General features: G+C 45.1%; 1 long non-coding RNA gene across 2 annotated transcripts in view; it reads left to right on the forward strand.

The window, feature by feature from the left end:
* Positions 1–13,805, forward strand: part of LOC142289747 (uncharacterized) — a 265,036-nt gene that overhangs the window by 17,639 nt on the left and 233,592 nt on the right. The window lies entirely within an intron of this gene.

A 13,805-nucleotide genomic window follows, 5' to 3' on the forward strand; every position in this document is an offset into this window, starting at 1 on the left:
GCACCTAAAAAGCATGTAAAACGCTGGAATTTTGATATTTCTTGCTTTTTGCTACTTCTCATTGACTTCAATGTTAGCAAAACGCAGCCCAAATGGCAAAAACAATTGACATGCTGCTTCTTTGAACGCTGAGTTTTTGCCCCAAATTATGCAAATTAAACGCAGCGTTTTGAACAGCATGGTGTGCACAAGAAATCCCCATTTCCCATAGACTTTGCTGGAAAATCAAAATGCATGCATTTTGGCATTAAAAAGGTGCAGTTGAAAACGCTGCTGAAAAGCATGTAAAAACGCATCGTGGGCACATAGCCTTAGGGGTACTTTGCACACTACGACATTGCAGCTGCGATGTTGGTGGGGTCAAATCGAAAGTGACGCACATCCGGCGTCGCTGTCGACATCGGAGTGTGTAAATCGTTGTTGATACGATTAACGAGCGCAACAGCGTCGAAATCGTATCATCGGTGTAGTGTCGGTCATTTCCATAATGTCGCGGCAGCGAGAGGTACGATGTTGTTCCTCGTTCCTGCGGCAGCACACATCGCTGTGTGAGAAGCTGCAGGAGCGAGGAACATCTCCTTACCTGTGTCCCGCGGCTCACGCCGGCTATGCGGAAGGACGGAGGTGGGCGGGATGTTTACGTCCCGCGCATCTCCGCCCCTCTGCTTCTATTGGCCGCCTGCCGTGTGACGTCGCTGTGACGCCGCACGACCTGCCCCCTTAGGAAGGAGGCGGTTTGCCGGCCAGAGCGACGTCGCAGGGCAGGTAAGTGCATGTGAAGCTGGTGTAGCGATAATGTTCGCTACGGTAGCTATCACAAGATATCACAGCTGCGACGGGGGCGGGGACTATCGCGCTCGGTATCGCTATCATCGGCTTGCGATGTCGTAGTGTGCAAAGTACCCCTTAGTCTATTCTGACACGTTACCTTATAGCTTTGGTACCTTGTCGCTAAAGTCCTCTCTCTCCATTCAAGGGCCACTCTGTTTGAAGGCCAATATCTAGCTCCAGCATTGACTCACATTCTATATCTTGGTCAAGACTCAACTCAAGGATCATGCTACCTTGACTCCGGTCTTGTCTCTCCTTCTTTCGCCACAAGTCATCCACTGCATGCGACCTTAACGAACTTCCAACTATCTATTCATATCTATCACACACTAGATCTTTACTAACTTTTCTAGAAGGAACCATCTCTTTCCCTATCAGCTAACTCCTCCCATTTTTGTCTAGTCCCAACACTTAACGATCTCTGACCCTGCTAACTGTCTGTTGCTGGGCAGAACTCAACCTCTTAACAGGACAGTGCGCATCATCATACATTCATGGCCGACAGTGTTGGCACCCTTGAAATTGTTCTAGAAAATTAGGTATTTCTCCCAGAAAATTTTGCAATTACACACTTTGTTATACACGTTTATTTACAACTAGCTGTACTACCCGGCTTCGCCCGGGTTAAAAACTGTTGTTAACAAAATAGAATGTATTAACAAAAAATTATTCTGCACACAAAAACCACAAAACAAATAGATAGAAATGTAATTATTAAAAGGCAAAAACTAAGCTAATAGAAGCATTTCACAACATATAATTTCAACACCACATATATTCCACACAGATTTAACTAAATTGGCCAAGTAATGTGCTCCGTCTGTCTCTTTCCAGGTCTGTCTCTTTCCCCATCTGTCTCTTTCCCCATCTGCCTATCTCTGTCTGTCTCTTTTTTTGTCTGTCTCTATCTCTCTGTTTCTTTCTCCATCTGTTTCTTTCTATGTCTGTCTCTTTCCCAGGTCTGTCTCTTTCCCGTCTGTCTCCCTGTCTCTTTGTCTGTGTCTTTTCCTGTCTGTCTCTTTCCCTGTCTGCCTGTCTCTGTCTGTCTCTTTCCTTGTCTGTCTCTATTTCTTTCCCCGTCTGTCTCTATCAAGGTCTGTGTCTTTCCCCATCTATCTTTGTCTGTCTCTCTGGCTGTCTCCTCCTTCCCTGTCTGCCTGTCTCTGTCCCTGTCTGCATGTCTGTCTGTCTATTTCCCCATCGGTCTCTTTCCAGGTCTGTCTCTTTCCAGGTCTGTCTCTGTCTGTCTCTTTCCAGGTCTGTCTCTTTCCAGGTCTGTCTCTGTCTGTCTCTTTCCAGGTCTGTCTCTTTCCCCGTCTGTCTCTTTCACCATCTGTCTGTCTTTCTATTTCACCGTTTGTCTCTGTCTGTCTCTTTCCCTGACTGTCTCTATCTCTCTGTCTCTTTCCCTGTCTGTCTCTCTGTCTCTCTGTCTCTATCCGTCTCCCCACCGACATCTTATTACCCCACATATAAGCTTCTTATACTATGAATGTCTTTTGTTCCTATAGCAACCAATCACAGCTCCTACTAATAACCTGTAGTTTCAGGCTCCATTTACTTTAATGGAGGCATGTTTTTTGGAGAGTAACTGTAAAGCGCGGGGTTAAATTTTCCTGTCAAAACATAGTCTACGACGTTCCCTGGGTCTCATGAGGTGACTGTGCAAAATTTCGTGATTGTAAATGCGACGGTGCGGATACACTTTTCGTTTCACTTTTTCCCCATTATGTAAATAGGGGCAAAATTGATTGCTAAATTGGAACGCGCGGGGTTAAAATTTTGCCTCACAACATAGCCTATGACACTCTCCGGGGTCCAGACGTGTGAGTGTGCAAAATTTTGTGGCTGTAGCTGCAACGGTGCAGATGCCAATCCCGGACATACACACATACATACATTCATACATACACATTCAGCTTTATATATTAGACTAGCTATAGTACCCGGGCGTTGCCCGGGATAGTATCTACCGCTCTTCGAGTTTATGTCTGTCTCTCTCTCTCTATGCCTATCTCTGTCTCCCGGCTGTCTCTTTCCAGGTCTGTCTCTTTCCAGGTCTGTCTCTTTGCCCGTCTCTCTGTTTGCTCGGTCTGTCTTTTTCCAGGTCTGTCTTTTTCCAGGTCTGTCTTTTTCCAGGTCTGTCTCTTTCCCCGTCTGTCTCTTTCCCCGTCTGTCTCTTTCCCCGTCTGTCTCTTTCCCCGTCTGTCTCTTTCCCCGTCTGTCTCTTTCCCCATCTGTCTGTCTCTCTGTCTGTTTTTTTCTGTCTCTCTATCCATCTCTCCACCAACATCATATAACCTCACGCATAAGCTTCAACTAAGTTTATTTTGTTCCTATAGCAACCACTGACAGTTGCTATTAATAACCTATAGCTCCCACCTCCATTCAGTTTAATGGCGGCAGGATTTTAGAGACTAACTGTAAAGCACGGGGTTAAATTTTTCTGTCATAACATGCATCTACGACGCTCCCTGGGTCACATGAGGCGTCTGTGCAAAATTTCATGTCTGTAAATGCGACGGTGCGGATTCCTTTAGCGGACATACATACATACATACACTGAGCTTTATATATTAGATTAGTAGGTTCCTGATGTCTGTATATATTGATGAGACTTAAGCGGGCTTTCCACGCTACGAGATCGCTACAGTGATCTCGTTGGGGTCACGGAATTTGTGCCGCACATCTGGCCGCTGTAGCGATCTTGTTGTGTGTGACTCCTAGGAGCGATTTTGGATAATTGCAAAAACGTCCAAAATCGCTCCTCGTTGACATGGGGGTCCTCTCCCAATTATCGCTGCTGTCTATTGGGCGAAGTGGATCCTTGTCCCTGCCGCAGCACACATCGCTACGTGTGACGCCGCAGGAACGTGGAACCTCTCCTTACCTGCCACACGCTAGCAATGAAGAAGGAAGAAGGTGGGCGGGATGTTCGTCCCGATCATCTCCGCACTTCCGCTTTGATTGGGCGGTCGCTTAGTGACGTCGCTGTGACGCTGAGCGAACCGCCCCCTTAGAAAGGAGGCGGTTCGCCGGTCACAGCAACGTCACCGAGCAGGTAAGTACGTGTGACGCTGCCGTAGCAATAATGTTCGCTACGGCAGCAATCTTCACATATCGGCATAACGATAGAGGCGGATGCTATCACGCTCGCCTTCGCTAGCATCGGCTAGCGATGTCGCAGCATGTAAAGCCACCCTTAGGCTATGTGCCCACGATGCGTCGAGGTTGTTGCTGTTCTAAACGCACCCTTTGGCATAAATTGTTTTTGTCTATTTTGGTCTTTTTGTTATAAATGTATTTAAAACGCATCCGTTTTCAGCTCGTTTTATATGCGTTTTTAGTGCGTTTTAATAGCGTTTTCAATTAATTCAACAAGCGTTTTAGATGCTTTTTTGTGGTTGCGTTTCTCATAGAATGTAATGGGTAAATAAAGTTTCCAAATGGAAACAAAAAAAAACAAAAACATTAACATGATTCATCTCTTAAAAAAACACATGAAAAATAATACGGTTGTATGTAAATCATAACATACATGAGGAGCACACACAATTATTTTTAATCAATACTTTACACAATTTATGAATTTATCATGTATTAAATAATCTGAAAACATACCAGACTTATCATTTTGGGAACATCCAGCTTCAATCTTTTATACCATGCCATATTTTCCAAGGATGATGTGATGCAGGTATAATGCGGTATTTTCCAAAAATGGCTGGATAATCAAGGCACGTTTCCTTTTTCTTTTTTATAAAGGATGTGATGTCATTGGTGACGCTGGTGAGGTCACTTCCATGCTTGCATAGATGCGGTTTTGGCATCCAAAACGCATATCAAAGCATATAAAAAGCAATAGAAACGCATATTTTTGAAATTGACCTGCGTTTTGAGAATTCTCATTAACTTCTATGTTATCAAAACGCGGCTCAAATGGCAAAAACAATCAACATGTTGCTTCTCTAAACGCAGAGTTTTTGCCCAAAAATATGCAAATATAACGCAGCGTTTTGAACAGCATGGTGTGCACAAGAAATCCCCATTTCCCATAGACTTTGCTTGAAAATCAAAACGCATGCATTTTGGCATTAAAACGCTGCAGTTCAAAACGCTGCGGAAACGCATGAAAAAATGCAACGTGGGCACATGGCCTTACACCTTAAAGCAGATCTATCACCAGATGCACAGTACTAGCGACATGTCTTACGAAATAGACCTGATGAGACTGATGAAAAAACCTGTCAGAATAGCTGTTTAATCCAGATATTAAAGCTAGTATTTTAAGAGTCAAGTTATCACAGTCCTTAACTGGACAAATAAAATGCACAATTTAATGTAAAATTGATACCCCTATGCTGCCATTCTTTAAAAGTAAAATTTTTTAGGTTTGTTCAATAATTTACTTGACCATCCAGTCATAACTGTAAAACATCACGTAAGTCAGTACCTATGGCTTATGCTTACCTGTGTTTTTTTTTTCTATTTGCTATATCAAATCCTTTTGGCTTCTGATTTTTTACTATGGCAACTTATATAAATATCCTCAGCTGGCTTATGTCTCCCTATGGCTTTCAGTAAGTGGCGATGAGGACAGTCTGCATTCCGGACAGCCAATTATACAGGGATCATATCGACAACACATACACCGCACAATTCATGACCTTAATGACGAGGACAAATTTGAAAAAAATGTGACCAGCGTCTCTTTATGTGGTAATAACTCGAATGCTTCAATGGATCCCAGTGATTCTGAGACAGTTTTTTTTGGGACACATTGTACTTTATGTTAGTGGTAAATTTAGGTGGATTTTTTTGCGTTAATTTATGGAAACTTGAAAATTTTGGTTAAAATCTTGAAAACGTTCACAATTTTCAAACTTTCAATTTTTATATGCCTAAACCCGTAAGTCATGTCATACAAAATAATTCATAAACAACATTTCCCAGATGTCTTCTTTATATCTGCATAATTTTTCAATTGTCATTTTATTTTGTTAGTGTGCCGCCCCAGCAGGGAATTGAACCGCTCAGATCCGGGGGTGGTGTCCGTTCGTGGCTCGAGGGCTTAGGGGCCACACTCTAAAGTAAAAGGGGGGATATTTACAGGGGAGTTCTAGTTCGTGACGCCACCCGTGGTTTGTGGTAACTGGGAGTACCCGAGGTGATGGAGTGGGGCAGCAAGGTGTCATTGCCCTCCATGGGTAGGGGCAGGCCCTGGGACTCTAGATGATGCTACTGGGTGCCATGAAGGGGAAATCACTCAGGTACTCACTCAGCCAATAAGCAGACGCTGACAACCGGCTAAACAAAGTCTCTGGGTGCCCAGTAGTCTGGAACTTGCCGGGCCCCACTCCCCACTGTGGCTTAAGGCCGCTTTACATGCAACGACATCGCTAACAAGATGTCGTTGGGGTCAAAGAATTCGTGACGCACATCCAGCCTTGTTAGCGATGTTGTTGCGTGTGAAACGCACGAACGACCATTAACCATCAAAATTACTTAATCATTGATCGTTGACGCGTGGTTCCTTTCTCGATTATCGTTGCTGTTGCAGGACGCAGGTTGTTTGTCGTTCCTGCGGCAGCACACATTGCTACGTATGGCACCGCAGGAACGAGGAACATCACCTTACCTGCGGCCGCCCGCAATGAAGAAGGAAGGAGGTGGGCGGGATGTTCGTCCCACTCATCTCCGCCCCTCCGCTTCTATTGGGTGGCCGCTTAGTGACGCCGCTGTGAGACCACACGAACCGCACCCTTAGAAAGGAGGCACAACCGACGGGGGCGGGTACGCTCACTAGCGATATAGATATCGCTGCGTATAAAGTGCCCTTAAGTGTGGGAGCCTGCTCTCAGGGCTCACGCTTGGGATTTTAGTGGGCTGTTTGAATGGAAGGCCCTATCCCCCGATTCTGGAGCTAGTGGGAACAGTCCATAAAGGCTCCGTTCTCCGCAGGTTAATTGCCGGGTTGCCTGAAGCTTCTCCCCAACCTAGGGTCTATGTACCCCACACCAGAGTATTAGATACACGGCTGTGGCTATAATAGTGCACCATTTGGTCTTTAGGGTAAAATTGATGGAATTCCAGGTCCCATTCAAAACTTGCAGATACATTGAGATACCAAGCAAGAAAATCCTTCCAGGAATTATTACTCTCAAATATCAGATGAGAGAGAAATTATTTTTACTGCTGATCATACTTTTTTTTTTTTTTACATGCTTTCACTTATTCGATCACATTGATCACATGATTGGGGACCTTGTAAATGAAACCAAAATACATAATGGAAAAAAGGAAAACAAGGAAAAAAAAATGCAACTTAGAAAATATAAAATACAACTTGGAAACTACAGCATTTGTTGCTTATGAACCGGTTAATTGTGCAATTGATTCTTTTGGAAACCCAGACGTCTCATATGACGCCTTGAGTATAACAGATTTCTTCTCTGTATGATCCAGTTTTAAACACTGATGTACAAGGTGAGTGATATTTTTATGTGTTGAATCTGGTTCATGCTCTAAAACTGCTAAAAGTCTAGTGATAAATGTCATTGGAAGGTGTAATGTTTATATGGGAAGACAGTATCCAGAGACATGAAGAGGCCAGGCGGAAAGAAATTTCAGCCTCCAAATTTCACTTTGTCATGAAACGAGCAGTGACACAGAATTCAATCAGCAAATTACTTTAGTCTGCACTCGCCTATTAAAATACCGGCACGGCTGTGCCACAAACTCATGGACTTTGTGTGAAGAGATAGTGCAAAAAATATACAAAACACTGAACTCTTCTATACGGGACACAAAGAGATTGTTCTACAATTACGACTTCTTACCTGTCCACCCCAACACATGGCATGTGGGATATCAGTTCCTGGGCCAAATCCTGACTGATGGCAACCCACCCAGCCTAATCAGTCTGTCGGTCTCTATCTGTCTATGTCTCTTTCTGTCTGTCTCTTTGTCTAAGGCTGGAAACACATCTATGTGAGTAAAATCGGTCCGACTGGGCTGAAAAATACTCGGCTGATTTTAGTTCACGTTAGGTGCGAGTGCAACGCAAGTGCGATGCTTTTTGCTCGCGTGTGTGTCGCGATTGCGATGCTAGTTTCATGCAACATCTTAATTAGATAAAAGCTATTACACATGTGTCATTTAATTAACCTATGGGAATGTGCTGTCACATTCATCTAATGAGCGAAGTTACTGCCACACTCGCAAATGTGAACGCTGGTGCGCGTGTGTGATGCTACTTTTAATCCCCTTCCATAGGAAATCATTGGGACAAATGGTGCGAGAAACTCGCAAAAAAGCAGTACGCTGCGATTTTTTTCTCAGTCCGATTTGGACTGAGAAAAAAAATCGCAGATGAGAGCTGAATCATTCACTAACATGTGTCCGATTCCAATGCTAGTTTTTCTCGCATTGCTCTACTGCAAAAAACTCGCAAGTGAGAAGCAGCCCTAAGTGTGTTCCTTTCTCTGTTTTTTGTCTGTCTCTTTCCCTGTCTGTCTCTATCAATGTGTCTCTGTCTCTATCCATATCTGTCTGTCTGTCTTTGTATCAGTCTCTCTCTCTCCCCGGCTGTCTCTGTCTGTCTCGCTCTCTTTCCCCGGCTGTCCCACCGACATGTTGTTATTACCTCACACATAAGCTTCTTATACTATGAATGTCCTTTGTTCCTATAGCAACCAAACACAGGAAGCTATTAATAACCTTTAGCTCACAGCTCCATAGACTTTAATGGAGGCAGGATTTTTGGAGAGTAACTGTAAAGCATGGGGTTAAATTTTCCCGTAAAAACATAGTCTATGACATACCCTGAGTCACATGGGGTGTCTGTGCAAAATTTTGTGATTGTAAATGCGACTGTGTGGATTCCTTTAGGGAGCGGGCAGGCACACACCTTTATATATTAGATGTGTTTTTGTTTGTCAATCCACTTTTTGATGATTGACTACAGTTTCTCAATGTTATTAAGATCTAGGGAGTTGGAATTACATAGGACTCATGGTAGTGTTCTGTGTAATGCAAACAAAGGATATTGTGGGGGAAAAAAAACAAATTACGGTACGTGGAATGCGCTTGGATTTTCATTAGTTTCTACATTAGGCTGCTTTCACACATCTGGTTTTTCCTGTACGGCACAATCCGGCGCTTTGCAGAAAAACCGCAAGCTTTTTTTGCCGCCGGTTGCGTTTTTTTTTTTGCATAGACTTACATTAGTGCCGGATTGTGCCGCATGGGCTTGCGTTCCGTCCGTTTTTTGACGCATGCGGCAGATTTAGCCGATGCGGCGGCCAGATAGAACGTTGCCTGGCACGTTTTTTTTGTCTGGCAAAAAACCCGCATCGTGCCTCCTGCGGCAAAAAAAATGCATCCGGCCGCCGCATGCGTTTTTTCCACTGCGCATGCTCAGTAGCCGGCCGCATGTTAAAAACTTATGCAAAGGATGCGGTTTTGTCACCACATCCGTTGCATAGGTTTTAGAGCTGGATTGGCCGGCTCTTCTAAAACCGGAGGTGTCAGATGTCTATATTTAAAGGATAGTCTATGGAACCCAATGCCCAGATTGACCATGCATTCCCTGACCTGGACTAAGAGGCTTATGCATGCCTATGAAAAGGTTAGTTTGGGTCAGGAGACCTGCAGTTGGAAACATGGATTTTTATGTACATCCTAAATCTTATGTTTGAGAAAAATGTGATGCACCCTAATTTATACTTTTAATATATGACTTTTTTTGTCCCACTTGGGAATTTTAAAGCAGTTAGAGCTACAGAAACAACTAAATAGAATAAGGCTGCGCTATTTTTAAAACTCCCTGAAAAGTTAATAGGAGTAATAGAAAAAAACATAGCATAACAATACTGTTTCTTTAAGTCCTATTCACTTTTATTGGTTGTTTGACCACCTATGGCTGGGACAGAGACTGAGAGACATGAATGGCTGAGATGGGATTAGCCATTTAAAGGGAATCTGTGACCAGGGTTTTGCTACCTCATCTGAGAGCAGCATAATGTAAGAAAAGAGACCTGATTCCAAAGATGTATCACTTAGTTTACTGTGTGTAGCAATTGTGACACAATCACAGTTTTTATATGTAACAAACCTCAGAACAAATAACCCACCCATAGCCCTGACCAGCAGGTTTCTGTGTACATTATATATGACCATAAGCTGGCCCTTATCAGCCCCATTAACCCTCTCAGTACCATACGTACTGGAGCTAGCTAGCTTCCAGGCTTAAGGCCCAGTCACACTAAACAACTTACCAGCGATCCCAACAACGATACAACCTGATAGGGATCGCTGGTAAGTTGCTAGGAGGTCGCTGGTGAGATGTCACACTTAGGCGGGCTTTGCACGTTGCGACATCGCAAGCCGATGCTGCGATGTCGTACGCGATGGTCCCCGCCCCAGGTACGATATCTTGTGATAATTTTCGCTACGCCAGCTTCACATGCACTCACCTGCCCTGCGACCGTCACTCTGGCCGGTGACCCGCCTCCTTCCTAAGGGGGCGGGTCGTGCGGCGTCATAGCGACGTCACACGGCAGGCGGCCAATAGCGGCGGAGGGGCGGAGATGAGCAGGATGTAAACATCCCACCCACCTCCTTCCTTCCGTAGAGCCGCCGGCGGCAGGTAAGGTGAAGTTCCTCGCTCCTGCAGCATAACACATAGCGATGCGTGCTGCCGCAGGAACGAGGAACAGCATCGTACCTGTCGCGGCAGCATAATTATGGAAAAGTCGGAGCCTGCAACGATGATACAATAACGACGCTTTTGCGCTCGTTCATCGTATCATCTAGAATTTACACACAACAATGTCGAAAGTGACGCCGGATGTGCGTCACTTTCGATTTGACCCCACCTACATCGCACATGAGATTTTTCAACGTGCAAAGCCGCCCTAAGCGACGCTCCAGCAATCCCACCAGCAACCTGACCTGGCAGGGATCGCTGGAGCGTCGCTACACGGGTTGCTGGTGAGCTTCACACAGGCAGATCTCACCAGCAACCAGTGACCAGCCCCCAGCGCCGCGTGGAAGCAATGCTGCGCTTGGTAACTAAGGTAAATATCGGGTAACCAACCCGATATTTACCTTGGTTACCAGCGCACACCGCTTAGCGCTAGCTCCCTGCACTCCTAGCCAGAGTACACATCGGTTTAATTACCCGATGTGTAGTCTGGCTATGTGTGCAGGGAGCCAGCACTGACAGCGTGAGAGCGGCAGACGCTGGTAACGAAGGTAAATATCGGGTAACCAAGGAAAGGGCTTCTTGGTTACCCGATATTTACATTGGTTACCAGCGTCCGCAGAAGCCGGCTCCCTGCTCACTGCACATTCAGTTGTTGCTCTGTTGCTGTCACACACAGCGATGTGTGCTTCACAGCAGGAGAGCAACAATTAAATAGTGGTCCAGGACATTCAGCAACAACCAGCGACCTCACAGCAGGGGCCAGGTTGTTGCTGGATGTCACACACAGCGACATCACTAGCAACATCGCTACTACGTCACAAAAGTTATTCCTTAGCAGCGATGTTGCTTAGTGTGACGTGGCCTTTACATCAAAGAATCAAAAAAGATAACCATCTTTATGATACATATCTCCCCTCCAAAACATCTCCAGCAGCCATCACACAAACCCCTTCCACCATCAGTGAACCCGACAGATCATCAGCATTGCCCTGTAGTTTCCTGTGTCTATGCTTTGCATGGAAGCTAATGTCCTGGAGTGCTAGGAACCATCTGGTTATGCGGACATTATTCCCTTTTTGTCCACGCATCCATCTCAGTGGGGAATGGTCTGAGATAAATAACAGTTGCAGTGAAACAACATGCATTTTTATCATATAGCTGGTATAACTTCTATCTTAAATCAAGAATAATTATCAATGTACAGTATATGGCAGCATGTAGGGACTACTCACAAGGGGCAAATCACAAACAACCAGGTAAATCAAAAAAAGAAGAAAGAAAAATGATCAAATGCCCACATGAACTCATGTGGGCATTTGAACATTTTTCTTTCTTCTTTTTTTGATATTCCTATTAGGTAGTATCTTAACTATATTAATTATTATATTGCTACGTGTGACGCCGCAGGAACGAGGAACCTCTCCTTACCTGCCACACGCCAGCAATGAGGAAGGAAGAAAGAAGGTGGGCGGGATGTTCGTCCCGCTCATCTCCGCCCCTCCGCTTTGATTGGGCGGCTGCTTAGTGACGCCGAGCGAACCACCCCCTTAAAAAGGAGGCTGTTCGCCGGTCACAGCAACGTCGCCGAGCAGGTAAGTGCGTGTGACGCTGCCGTAGCGATAGTGTTCGCTACGGCACCGATCTCCACATATCGGCATAACGATAGGGGCGGTTGCTATCACGCGCGCCATCGCTAGCATCGGCTAGCGATGACGCAGCGTGTAAAGCCCGCTTAAGACAAGACGGCACCCCCCAACCTCTGGCACTTCAGTCTGGACCACAAATTCCTTATTGAGGTTTGGTGCCACCAACAGTTTATTTACAGAGGGCTGGTTCCAGTTCTTGGAAGGCTAGCTCCACTTCTGGAGACTACTTGGCCATAGCCAAATTTGTGCCCTTGAGGAGGTTGGTCAGTGGTGCTGCTATAATGGTGAAGTTTAGGATGAAGCAATGGTAGTATCCCATGATTTTCAGGAACACCCAAACTTTCTAGAGCAGTTGTAGCCAGTTCTGCATGGCATCCACCTTATTCACCTAGGGCTTGATCCATAATTTCTGAAAGAAAAAAAAAAAAAGCAAGTGATCATACATTGTTCTCTAAATTTTGATCTTCTGTGTAAATACCTTGTTCAGCCAATTCTGCTTCTGAGCATAACAGAGGTCGGCCCCAGTCTTCCTGAGTGCCTCTGCCCTGTTTGTGTGTATATTTGTGTTTCTTCAGAAATGTTGTCATACCATGCCTGATGAAGGGACCTGAGAAGTCTCGAAAGCTTTCTCTGTAACATCATTTATTTTATTCTACTTAGCCATTACAAGGTATGACAACTACAAGATTATAATTTTGTTTCACTGAGAGCAATCAACCATTTTCCAACTGGCTAACACAGTAACACAACTTTTTTTTTTTCACTGTAGTATTGTACACCTATAGTCTGGGGCCACACGGGGATTACTGTGATCCCTTCGCATGACACTTTGCTGTACTGCCAGCGTGAGCCGAGCCGAGTGTCATGCGAGTGTCCCTGCGACTGAGGTCCGACTGTTCGAGCGGACCTCAGCTGCGGGAGCCAGGCCGGCACCGAGGAGGGGAGAGAGGGATTTATCTCCCTCTCTCCTCCATTGCCGGCTACTGCCATTCTCGCACTGCACTCACATACACCAGTGTACCGCGAGTGCAGTGCGATGTTTCTCTCGCCCCATAGACTTGAATGGGTGTGAGAGTCTCGCATTACAGTCACAGCATGCTGCGATTGTTTTCTCGGTCCGATAAGGGCTAAGAAAATAATCACTCATGTGCGCTGACACATAGGCTAATATTGGTCCGAGTGAAATGCGATATTTTATCGCACTCTACTCACAGTTTTTCTCGCCGTGTGTCTAAAGGCCCTGTCACACAGAGATAAATCTGCGGCAGATCTGTGGTTGCAGTGAAATTGTGGACAAATCAGTGCCAGGTTTCTGGCTGTGTACAAATTGAACAATATGTCCATGATTTTACTGCAACCACAGACCTGCCAAAGCTTTATCTGTGTGAGACGGGGCCTTTAGGCCTTATTCTTACATTCATTGTTTACATATCTTACCACTACAGAGTGCAACTGTCCCCTTTTTTGTTACTATGTTTCATGTTCAGTTTGCGTCAGCGTAATTATGGAATTCGCCGACGCTGCACCGATGATACGATTACGACGCTTTTGCGCTTGTTAATTGTATCATCTAGGATTTACACACTACGATGTCGAGAGCGACGCAGGAAGTGCGTCAC

The sequence above is a fragment of the Anomaloglossus baeobatrachus genome, chromosome 2 (genome assembly GCF_048569485.1).
Source record: "Anomaloglossus baeobatrachus isolate aAnoBae1 chromosome 2, aAnoBae1.hap1, whole genome shotgun sequence".
In the NCBI taxonomy this organism is placed as follows: Eukaryota; Metazoa; Chordata; class Amphibia; order Anura; family Aromobatidae; genus Anomaloglossus; species Anomaloglossus baeobatrachus.